This window comes from Haemaphysalis longicornis, unplaced genomic scaffold (genome assembly GCF_048455015.1).
Source record: "Haemaphysalis longicornis isolate Haplotype H1 unplaced genomic scaffold, Haemaphysalis longicornis Haplotype H1 scaffold_11, whole genome shotgun sequence".
Lineage (NCBI taxonomy): Eukaryota > Metazoa > Arthropoda > Arachnida > Ixodida > Ixodidae > Haemaphysalis > Haemaphysalis longicornis.
This window is the reverse complement of record NW_027526214.1, coordinates 62,025,917-62,038,752: the sequence shown is the minus strand read 5'-3', so window position 1 is coordinate 62,038,752 and position 12,836 is coordinate 62,025,917.

The window sequence follows — 12,836 nt, the reverse complement described above, 5'->3', positions numbered from 1 at the left end:
AAGCGAAACCACTGAATACGTCAAATACATTCAACTCTAATTTGTTTTTTTAATGTGCATGCATAAATACAAAAGGAAATATTGCAGTTTTCAATACATTTAGCAGTTTTTTGTCAAAAGATAACCATCTTTTTCTAGGACAACCTTAATGGGCAACAATTCATGAAAGCCGTATAATAATAGTTGCCGATTTTTGTTTTTACTATCTTTGAAATATCTTCAGTGCTGGTAAAATATATCCTTCTTTTAAAGAAAAGATTATATACTCAAGTAAAGCCTATATATATATATATATATATATATATATATATATATATATAAACCAGTGTTTTTTCGATTATCCGAATGTCATATATAAAAGTGGGAAGCGTGAACTACCTTTTCTTTTTACCTGTTTGCAGATGCAATTTTTGGTACGTTTATTTGAGTATACTAATGTTGAGAAACTTGCTAGGTATTTGGTGACGGTGCACAAATTCTACCTCTCTGTAAAAAATACGCAAAAGGATTGCCAACTTTACGATCCCAATTTATTCACAGTGGCTGTGATGATAATGTATGATGTCCATATTTTTCTGAAGATTTAACCCAACTTGTGCTGGACATCTATATTCTGGAAAATATTATGCGATCATAGTTTTAGTGCTCAAAGAGAACAAATTATTACTGGTGTGTCAGAAGAAGAAATATACAAAGCACTCCGATTAGGGTTCGAACCAGGCCGGAGGGTAATTGCTGTATGAAAAACCTGTTTCAAATTCTGCGCTCACCAGCTATCAAATGCTCGGACGGAAAACGGCTGATTACTTTAAAAGACTATTTACGATTGCATGCAAACTTGAACCCTTCGAGCGAGCCGTAAGAACATGTCATTGAATGTAAGTTTCCAAAAACTTGCCTTCTCACATCCATAACAACGCAACATACATTAGAATGCAAGGATTTGTCCAAGCTTTAAGCTGAAGCAAGTTACGTCAACAAAAATAATTTCAGCACATGCATTTTGTGCAGTTTCTTACAGTTTTTTGACACACAGTGAAAAGGGGAAGTACTAGATAGAAACGTCGTTATCAAAGGCCAAGTTTTGAAGAAAAGGGTAAAACATTACACCTGTTTCGATATTGCCACGAACCATGAATGGGTTTGTTTATTCAAGTTTTTTTCTGGCAATCGGCTGCCCTCGGTTTTTTTATCTCGTGTTAACGTGGGCCAAGTGAAGCCCTTGATCCATTTTAAATGCGGAGCATTTCTTAGGCTCGCTTGGTCTTGCGTCGTTGATGGCGGGGCCATTCACACGCTCACTGCGCATGCGCAACTCACCTCCTTACACCCACAGCTCCGCGATACTACACTATAAAAAAAGAAATAGTTAGCGGCGCCTGGTTTCGATCCCACGGCTCTCTGGCCGCAACGGGAGGTACACGGTGCACTTCCCACTAAGCCACAAATCCGGGACAGCAGCAAGTGCTACGAACGCGCCTTATGTCCTTGACTCATTCAAACTACGTCAAGAAGCTACTGATACAACGAAAGCACCCGAAGCTGAACGTCAACGGAAACGATGAACTGAAAACTTTAGAGGGGGCTGCTGAATTTCCCATGGGAAAGGTGTGGCGGGAAGAGCCATGCGCCTTGAAGCTCAACCAGCCCCGTCCGCGCGCCTCTGATGCTGATTGTGGCAGGATGCCCCTAGGGATTGGCCAACCAAAGAATCCATCACGAGATAGGTTCGCGTTTAACCACCGTCGTCATCTTCCCGAGGGGAACGGCCGAACAAGAAGAACGAGAAGACAAAGGACAAAGCTGCGAAGAGGAGGGCGTGTACGTTGCTCTCAGCCAGTGCACCAATGTCAACAACCTTTACCTCACCAAAGCTGACGGAGACTACCGAATCTACCACAGAGACAACATCGACAAGAACATGACGGGCGAGTTTCGGCGCCTCGAGAACCACCGCCTACTCACCGTAACACAACAACACTTGCGTGCCTTTGCCACCGGTGTGGACCCGGAGGCGGAATCCCCTCTGGCGCTAGTAAAAACGAGATCACTGAACATAACGGCAATACAATGGAACCACATGGAACCGCCACGATGCTTCGCATCCTCTTTAGGGTTCCCCATGGGAAGATGGTGTAATTTTTATTTATGCCAAACATGTTATCTGCTTTGATAGGGACAGTGTTTCGAAATAACGACACCAGCCTCCTATAATATTCTTTGATCTATACTGTTCTCAGCAATTCGATGGCTTGAGAAACACTCGCCCATAATGATAAATGCCCGCAGAGCAGACGCCACAACATTCGATTCGCAGACACTCCCCTGCGCACGTCCCTTGGGTTACTGCAGCTTCGCCACCGCTGTATTTATTGAGTTGTTATAAGAGCACAAAGTCGCTCAAATAAACGTAGTTTAATTTAATCAAAGCTTCCTTACCTTTGGCTTCCTGACATCAGGAGGAGCTGCTGGGTATATGCACCTTAAACCTTCAATGCAAGCCCCACGTGTACCAGCCACCGACAGCAAGGCCTCCCAATCGAGCACGTGGTTCTATCGAAAAAAGTGAAGAAAGAAGACATCACGACCAGCACCACGGTTAATCAAGCCAATCTTCCCGTCATTCGGCAGCAACCGCGGGGCCCCTGTCATTCCGCAGATCCCCTTGGTAAGACACGGAAGAGGGGCTGGAAATGTTGAAGTGCGTTGGAAGTTTCAACCGATGGGATAATTAAGCAAACCCTAAAACAATTATTTTTCTACCTTTGAAACTCGGCTCAAGTCTGGTTTGAAAACCTCGAGAGCTCACACACATCACGGTGCATGTTCAAAACCGAATTTGCGTATACGTTCAGAACTGTCGTGCATAAACAACGTGCGGAGGTATTCTTGGAGACGCAAACCAACATCCAATGAAGGTGTTGTAGTGTTTTTTGAGATAAAGATGCTGCTCCGATGCGTTGACTCCGAAAGGGCCGATGAGAAGATGCGTTTTTTGATGAGGAAAGTTAAAAGACTGCTATTTGCTGGACTCATTCGCACTCCCCAAAATCCCTCAATAAATTCGTGATGGAGGCTTGGAGGACCGGGAAGCCATGGATGGGCGTTCGAGACCGTACAATCGACTACTCAACCCCGTAGGAGCCCCTTGATCGGTGACTTAGGAATTGCGGGAAACAATCAGCGCCTTCGTTCGCGAAGAACTCAGGAACCATTATCCAACAACGCCGCAACCCCAAGCAGCGTCACTGACCCACGTGATCCTAGAAGTTCAGCAAGAAGTAGAAACTTCTACGGCATCAAAAACATCCCGTGAACCACGAGATATGTCCTACGCCGAAGCTGTTCGTTGACCCCGCCCAGCTCCATCTCGTCATCAAAAGGCCATGCTGTACACCCACCCAGTGTCACCCGCCCGAACTCATTTTGTCCAAAATCAGACGCCGAGGACGACGTACATATGGCGATTCCCCGATAATCGTCCTGTGTGCTACCACTGTGAAGAGGCCGACCACATCTATCGTCGCTGCCTCTACAAGAGCCTAGGGCTGCGCGGTTTCTCTGTGACTCGCCTCGCCCTCTAACTGGAAGCGACCACGTGAGATCGGCAAGTATCGGTCTCAAACCAGCCGTGACCCAGCCTGTTTAAACCGTTCGACGTCGCCCTAGCCGTACCAGTCGCCGTAACGGCGCCGCAATGCTGACTTGGCACGTGAAAGTTCCCGCATCCGAGTCAGGGAAAATAAACGCAGCTTTTGAGGTCAAGTTGCACAATGGTGGAAAAACGAACATCCACAAAGACGCAAGGAGGCGACGTACACTGTGATTTACGACATACCCTCAGCCCGACTACTCGATCTAACCCTGACAATAATTCCGAACACGATGACAGTCACATGGTGTGACGCGTACTCGAAATGACCGGGCCTGCTAGTGAGAAGACGACGATAATGACGACGCATAGTTCCACATTTTCACAAATCGATGACGCTAACGACCACCTCTTTCACGCGAAGTACTTCTCAACGATGGATCTAAGGTCAGGCTTCTGGCAAATAGAAGTGAATGTGAGGTACCGAGATAAGACTGCATTCATAACCTAGACGACCATTACTAGTTCAAGGTGATGCCCTTTGGGCTGTGCACGCCACCACCAACGTTTGAAAGAGTCATCGACAGGGTGCTAGCTGGCCTGAAGGGCCACACCTGAATTGTAGACCTCGACGATCCTGTGGTATTCGCCCGAACTTTCCACGAACAACTTGCAAGGTTGGAGCCTGTACTCGAGGAAATTCGCTCGTCGGTGCTAAAGCTCAAGCCTGAAAAGTGCCGCTTCGCGATCGAGCAATTCACGTTTTTGGGCCATGTCGTCAAAGTCGCAGGTGTCCTGCCTGAACTGGCAAAAACTTCAGTGATTGTGATTCCTTAAGACCGGAAGACAAGAAGGGCATGCGAAGACTTGTCGGACTTTGCGCATACTACCGGTGCTTCGTCGCAAACTTCGCACGCATTGCGCGTCCAATCACCCGCTTGACAAAAGATAGCACCTCTTTCACATGAGAAAACGCCAAAAACAAAGCATTCTCCTTGCTGCACAACGCCTAAATTGGCCGTCCTTGCTCGCTCATTTCGATGAAGACGCCGAAACGGAAATGCACATGGACGCCTGTAAAATTCTATTCTGTGCTGCGTTGGTAGAAAAGAAAAACGATTGCGAAAATTAATCGCCCGTGCCAGCCGTGTACTATCGAAGGCATAGAACTACTCAGCGTCTGAGAAAGCGTGCCGAACTATGCCTATACGTGTAACGAAGACCATTCGAGATTGTGACAGACCACCATGCGCTCTGTTGGCTCGCCAATTTGAAGTTCCTAGGTGTTGTAGCTTGCACCTGCAAGAGTTCGACAATAAAATCGTCTATAAACCCCGCAGCAAACACTCCTACGCCCACTAACTGTCCCTCTTCCCCATCGACCCATTACCACTTGACTCCGATAAACACATCACGTTCTTCGGAGTCGTGACGGAGACCGACTTAGCCAATCTGCAGCTTGCAGACCCCGACCTACGCGTCGTGATTGACTATTTCGAAGGATGCAACGTCGCCGTGTCTAGGGCGTTCAAACGAATCTTACCAGTATTCAGCCTTAAAATATCCGTCCTCATGAAGAATTTTAGCACCGGAACAACAGCGAATTATCTCCTTGTCTTCTTCGCAGACCTTCGTGACAAAAGTTTGGTAGTGTGCCACGACGACCCATCTTCCGGACATCTCGGCACAGCTCGCAGTATTCGAAAAATCAAAGCATAGTACCACTGGCCCCACCTTAGATCCGACGCCACCTACTACGCAGAGGAGCTACCGTGACTGCCAGCAACGAAAAGCGCTGCCGACGAGACCGGCCCGACTTCTGCAGCCGGTAGCCGTCCCATCGAAGCCCTTCCAAGAGATTGCAACAGACCTTGTTGACACGTTTCCCATGTCACTATCGAAGTGGATTTCAGTAGCGAGAAGTGGATTGCCGTGTATTGTCATAAGCGGATTTCAGTAGCGAGAAGTGGATTGTCGTGTATTGTCATAACAAGTGAATTCTTGTAGCGATAGGCAACATGATGTGCTAAGCAGAGACCGCCGCTCTACCTACGGGGAGTGCACAAGTAGTCGCGAAATTCTTCCTAAAATAGGTTTTGCTGTTACAAGGAGCCCCTGAAGTCTGAATCACGGGCTGCGGAACGTATTGCACGGTGGTGTTTATGCAAGAAATCTTATGCTACAGCCAGTATTTTAAAGGATTGCGGTCACTCACATGAGCAAAAAAGTTAAACATAGCACTTCGTTCAACAATCATTACCTGCATGGCATAATTGCCGTTAGTGCTCCTCACATTAATCCTAGTCATGTATAATACTAATTTGCAGTTGCAGCTCTATACCAATTACAAAATAGTTAGGTACGTCAGTACCTCTTAATCTGCCAATTTAGGCTGTGGTATCCTGAAAGCTCTCCTCCTCGTATTCTGGATAATGCCAATTATTACAAAACTACCACCTTCTTTTTTGCCTGACACTTTAACACCTTCTTTCTGCTTCAAAATGCGGTTGAAATATATGCATGTTCATGGTTGAACAAAACTGTTCACATGGAACAATAATATGGAAAAGAGCACATCAAGCTCACTTTGTCTGCTCAAACAGTTTTGCATGCTTAAAAAGCTCTAAGATATGCCAAACCATAACAAACTACGAAGTAAATAAGCACACATCGTCACGCTTGCGAAAGGCAACACCATGCCTTGTTACGTTGAATTAGAAACTCAAACAGTTCAAGGCAGCCGAATACGATGAAATCAGTGATTACTTCGCTAGATCCGTGCAAAGATAGTGCAAGTTTGGAAATCGGACTTCACAATGCTACCTAGCCATCTGATTGAGCTACCTTATTTGTGTGAAAACTATATAAGAGAGCCAGTAACACTTCTAAGGCTCAAATACTTGTTAAAGCAATCCTTAAACTCAAATAGGCAAAGTCAGCTTACTGAAATTGAACTAGGCACATAATGACAAGACAATTCAGAACTGTAGAAAAGCAATGTGGTCACATTTTTTTACTAGGTCTGAACACAGTCGACGTCCTATGAGACGTCTCGTCCATGGCCTGGGGGTACGTCGTGCCCGTTCGTGATATTCAAAGGAAAATTTCTTTCTGCAGGTGGCCAATGGCCTACAAAATGCAAATATTAGCAGCCAACATGCAAGATGCTGACATTTTTTCTCGAACATGGCGCATCCAAAATGCAGTATCAAAGAGATCACCAGGCTGCCGTGCTCACTGTAGGATAGATTATTAAAATCACTCCTATAGAACATTAGTCTGAACGTAATCGTGCCGTAACCGACAAAAACCACAGACATGAATATCAGCAATCAGTATTTCAAATGATACTTATTTCTTTCTGGAAGCACATCTTACTTTGTAGCCCGGTTAAGGTATGGGTTCATGACAACATTTAAGAGAATATTGATAAGAACGGAAACATTTACTGTAAATATAGCACAAAAAATAAATTGTTTTGGAATATACACGCTCTATGACTTCACAAGCTACTCCACTCGAAAGATGTGTACAGGCATGCGGGAAAGTGGTCAGTTGACATAAGTGTTTTTAACAGAGGTGGAAAACATGGGCTTTACATGTCACGGAAGAAGCACTTCAAATTTGAAGGTAAACGTGCAAACATGGCATGCAACGGAGATATTTTGCACCTGATCTTTTATTACGTAGAAACAAAATGAGAATCTCTTTTGTTAGCTGGGAGTTCAATGGAAGAAATCTGCACCTAGACTACAGGACGCGCGAAATTGGGGGTTCCACCTTTAAACCTTTAATTTAAACCACACCGGGTTTTGTCAAATGCACAGAAATCTCCACAAACGACTGTTTTTTTTGCGGCATATATCAGGAGAACATCTGCAATGGCGCGGATAAATTCCGTAAAAGCCAACGTACATAAAACTGGCACGTTCTTTTGAAACACTTGCGGTTGTGGAAGGTAATGTTTCACAATCAGGAATGAAATGAAAGGAGTGCCTCACGGTAAATATGAATCTTGGGACGGGCATCGGAGAACCACAGGCAAACCCATTTCTAACATGCAGCGTATAAACGCACATTTTATAGCCATTTATGAAACTTTTTGAGCTTTAAAGCGCGCAAGGCAGGGGCCACCTGGTTACAACAACGCTGTTTATCTGTCCGTAGCATGCCAACACTTGGAAGATGCATAATACGCGCATTGTTTCAAAGTCGACACAGCAATTCGGGGTAAATGCATATTCCCGATGCGGCTGACAGACGCACAATACTATTCACGCTCATAATTGAAGAAATAAAACATGCATAGTGCGGAGCGTGCTAGGCGGGCCGTAAGTATACTTATATGATAACCCTGCTCTAGACTGAATTCACAGCATACCCAGCGCTTTACTTTTCTGTTAATGTATAATCCCCTCTAGAGAGTACTCAACTGAATACACATCTGCGCTATATATTTTTAACCTTCAGGAAAGTGGTATTTTTTGGGTGGCTCACAGCGAAAAACACGGCGGTAGCGTTTTTGGGGCGGTTAGTTTGACTAGTGACACATGACTCCACTTCGCCCAACCTAAAGCGCAAACTCTGGAGAACGAATAAGTGCTGCTTACATACGTGACAAGACCGGAAAGGTCACTTGCCAAATGTCCTATCTGCAGAACGCTGATAAGCTAGATACTACACACCAACGCGAGCGATACGTTGAACATACAGAACGTCAGTCCCAAGGGCCGGCACCGGCTCGACAACAGTGCTCAGTTAAATACACAGGCCTAGTACATGACCTTTCACTTACCCCTACTGCTCAGCTGTACTTCTTCTTCCGGTAGATAAATCCATAGTCGTCCCGTAATCTCAAGTGTTACGTCGCCGAATCGTATCATTCCGGCAGGCCGCGGGTTGCGCGGGTCCCGCCATGCTGGGAGCATAGGGCTCCTGCGCTGGAGTCATGTAGTTTTGGCGACATGTTGCGCCGCTAGTGTCCGACGCCTCTGGGTAGTACAAAAGCAGACGACCCTCGCCTCGCTATATGTGTTTTCAATTACTAGACAGAAAGAAAGTTGGTTGTACTTTGTTTAATTGCTTTGTGGCACGTTTAAATGACTGAATACTGCATGAAATAGCCCTTAAAGTAGTTGCACAGGCTGAACAAAAAAATACCCGCTAAAACAAGTCGATTTATCGGCTTTGTTTTTGTGCGAGCTGTCGCTGTCGTCGCGGCGTAAGACAGTATCACCATGTCGGTTGGTCTAACTTCCTAAAAACCACTACCGTTCTTTTTTCTTCCGTGCGGTCGACAAAGGAAAGTTCACTAGTAGCATAAACACGGAACGCTGTTGCTAACTGCAAAAGGCTGCTCAGCGGGAGCATGCAAGCGAACGCAAGAATTGCGCAGCCGACTCAGCTGACACTGCTGGCCTGGCACCGCCTTGAAAACGAGTGGAAGTTTTGTTTTGTATTTTCGCAAACTAAATCATTCATAACTGCGTAACGTTTAACGTCGCACAATTCACGAATTGCACGGTACATGTATACCAGCGAATAGGTGAGGCAAAGACGTCAAATAAATTAAGCGCTAGTAAAGGACGCAAAACAATCACCAAATAGCACGACAGCGACCTGCAGAGATGTGTACTTCTATATTTGCATAACATAACACAGCCGCATACACGACGCGCTGCCCCGAATATTTACATTCGATCATTGCTGATTTTATTGGTTATCTTCTAGTTCAGGGGTCGTCGCGCACAACCTAAACGCCGACACGCCAGTTTTGTCCTCAAATGAAATTTGACAGCGAGACAAGAACGGCGAATTGGTCGCTTCCAGTTGAATTGTCCCCCATATTCACACTTCGCCAGATTATTGTCAAAAACGATTGGCAATTAACTTTTTTTTGCTTTCAACGCCCCCTTCTCCCACCCGATTTGCCATCCAGCTCTCCGCCGTGTCGACTGCATGAAACTTGGTCCTACAATTCAAAACGCTCCTGACCCTCATTCCAGCCTATTACGTGAGAACTGGGAATATATAATGCAAGAGCGTAATTACCTGAAGTGAAAGCAAAAAATTAATTAAAGCTAGCGGTCTCTAAGTTCGCCCGACAACCTTGTTTTACCGACACTAATTTTGGGATCGCAAAACAGCTTTCACTCTTTTGACGCTCACTGCATTTTGCCGCTGAAACAGGCCACAAAACGGCAAGCTAGCGCTGCACCACGTATTCCTAACGGCGACAAAAACGAGCACTGTTTAATGAAAGTACACGCATAGTGCGCAGGAATGCAAAAGAGCGGCGCACCGCAGCCGGCGAGCCGGTGGTCCGCCGGGCTCGCTGGAGTTTTTAATGCGCGATCATCGCCGATTGCGTCCATCTTCTTTTTTGATCGGCTGTTGGTGAAAAGTTCTTGTCACCTGGAGTATTCTTTTAAACTAGAAGTTTTACTTCAAATGGTCAGCAAACCTGCGAGTTGAAGAGCGCCGTCACCATGGCGGCACAATCGTCGAGCTGTAACGTATTTAGCACTGCAAAGATTTTCCCTCTGAGGCCATGTTGATCGCCGGAAGAGACTGGACTCTTCTGGGATGGGCTGGTGGCCATGTCGTAAAACAATCGGGAACACCGAGCTCATTTTCCTTCAGTCAACACGCGATCCTATGGTGGAGTGAACAAGAATACTTGGGTAGTGGAAAAAGCGGCCGCCTCCGAGTGAGGCAACGCGTGTCAACCCCACGTGGTGGCGCTCACGAGCCCCACCCGAGCGTTTTTCGCCACGGGAAGCGGCTTGCAGGCGTTCGTCAGGTTAGTCCAAAAAGGTTAACAAAATTGCTGGAATGGAAGGGGCGCCCGTAAAGTGAAGCCTCCGCAACGCCATATTGCTAGGGGAGAAGACGCGCATGGAGTTGTTGCAGCGCGCGTTACGTGCCCGCATGGAAGTGTTGTTGATTCGCGTGCGTGCCATGTAACGCGATCAAAACAAGTATGATTGGTTTGTGTGTGGCTAACGGTTGTACAAAGAGTGCGAAGGCGGGCGTCGGGAGTCACATTTCACACGCACGTTGCACGCGTGCAAGTTTATTCTAAGCTGCGGTCATGCTCGTTGCGTTGTGTGGCGTGGTATTTCCGCCTTCAACGTTTAATTGATTTAATTTCTTTGCTACTAGGTTTCCGAAAAATGCTGATTAGGTGTCTTTTGTTTGCCATTTGATAGTATGTTATAAATTTGACGTCTTGGGTTATGCCTTTTTTTTTTCAAACAATAAACACTTTGTTTTCTAACATACATACTGGTTCATATTTTTTGGGTAGTTTATGTCGCAGGCAATGTAACCTCATGGTGTAATTTACCAGAAAGGTTGTTGGTTCTTTTTTGCAGTTCATTTGTGTGTTAGGTTTGGCACAAATGCAATGAACGTAATAGCATTGGTTGCTGTCATACTCATGAAAGCCTTCTGTGCGGGTTTTTGTCACTCTACTAGGTCTATTACAGTGGAACCCCGCTGATACGTCCCCCGGACTTACGCGGCCTGCTTCTTACGACGGATCAACGCGGTACCAGGAAACTACCCATAGAAACAATGCATTAAAAACCCCGATGATATGACCCTCAGTTGCACAAGGTCCGCTTTATACGACGGACCCTGCCACGTTTAAACTGGAGCTTTCTCAATATTTTACACCGCTTCGCCGCCTCGTCGTAGCCTTCTTTATTATTAATCCCCTTTGACGCATCTTCATGTGCAAATGTCCGCAGGTGGGTCAGAGCACTTAATGAATAGACGGAAGCAAGCAGGCGGGTACTCGTGAGCGGGAGGTAACCTGCGAAGGCCCCACGCGGCAGCAATACGCTAACGCGCTCACCGGGAGGAGTCGAAGTTCAGGTGGCAGGTGGACCGTGAATTCGAAGCTCCTGTTCAGCCGCCGACGAACGCAGAAACGCATACGACGCAGCCCCACGGCAATGGCCGGAGAGCCGCTTTCACCGCCCGCTTGATCGATGTTTCTTCCTTTCACGTTGCGCTTTGTCCCTATATCTCTGCTCTCTGCTAATCAAAAGCCGCGATGTCACGCCGCTGTTTTATTTGCTAGAGTGCCTGAATTCCCGTGCATTCGCCGCAGTGGCGGAGCAAAATGCAGGAGGTTGCTGAGCACGAGGTCGCGGGTTCGATTCCCGGCCGCGGCGGCCGCTTTTCTGATGGAGGCGAAAAGCAAAAACGCCCGTGTGTGCGAGATTTCGGCGCACGTTAAAGATCCCCAGGTGGTCAAAATTAATCCGGAGCCCTCCACTACGGCGCGCCTCATCGCCTGCGTTGCGTCGGTGCGTTAAACCCTACAATCAATCAATCAAAATGCAGGAGGTGATGGCGGAAACACGCAGTCTTGGCATCGCCCTTTCGGGTCCCTTGCTTGCCGCCCCTGCAAGTTACTGTAGCAAGACAAGGCTATATCATTTGCGCCGCAATCGGTTCACTCGCTAAGGTTGAACTATGTCATCTATTTCTCGTTGCTGGGTTTTGTGGGAGACAAAACAACTATATGTTGAGCACTATGACCCAATAGTGATAGCACGGGACCATTCAAAGGATGTCTCTACCTTGTACGGCAATGCTGTTTTTGTTCATCTCCGCCTTGTACTATCGTTCATTTTCCTTTGCCCTGGCAGTTTCACACTCGCCTTATCCTCCCTCACTTAGCTCGACCACGTCGGCTTCACATCGCGTTCAGCCCGGCGCTGGGCTGGCGGGCTAGCTTGACGCGATAAAGGGAGGAGGGCAGAACATAGGCGGTGCTTTTTTAGGTGAGGAGCATCTTAGGACCTTACAATGTCCGTCCACGTCCTTGCGCATAGCATTTACAATCGCAAAAAACGCATAGCCACCCGCATGATTCGAGGCTGTGTCTCGTAGAACAGACAGAGTTAGTTCCAGTTGTTTTACCCATTGGGCTACAACCGTGAGTCAGTACCCCAGAGTCAAACGGCTTACTCCTTCACCTGTAGCGGTGCTGAGTGCATTAGGACCCCCCCAATGTCCGTCCGCGTCCATCCGTGCGACCACCACCATGACGCGACTTAGGGAATAATCAAGGCGCAACTCACGGCTCAAATCGAATGAGGGTCGGGACGCAAATCGGATGTCACTCAGGGCGCTACTTGGATGTCATTTCAAGTCACCGTACTCCGCACCCTCACAGTCAACCACGGAGTGGACATGGTGCCAAGTTTTACATTGGGATTTCAGCTAA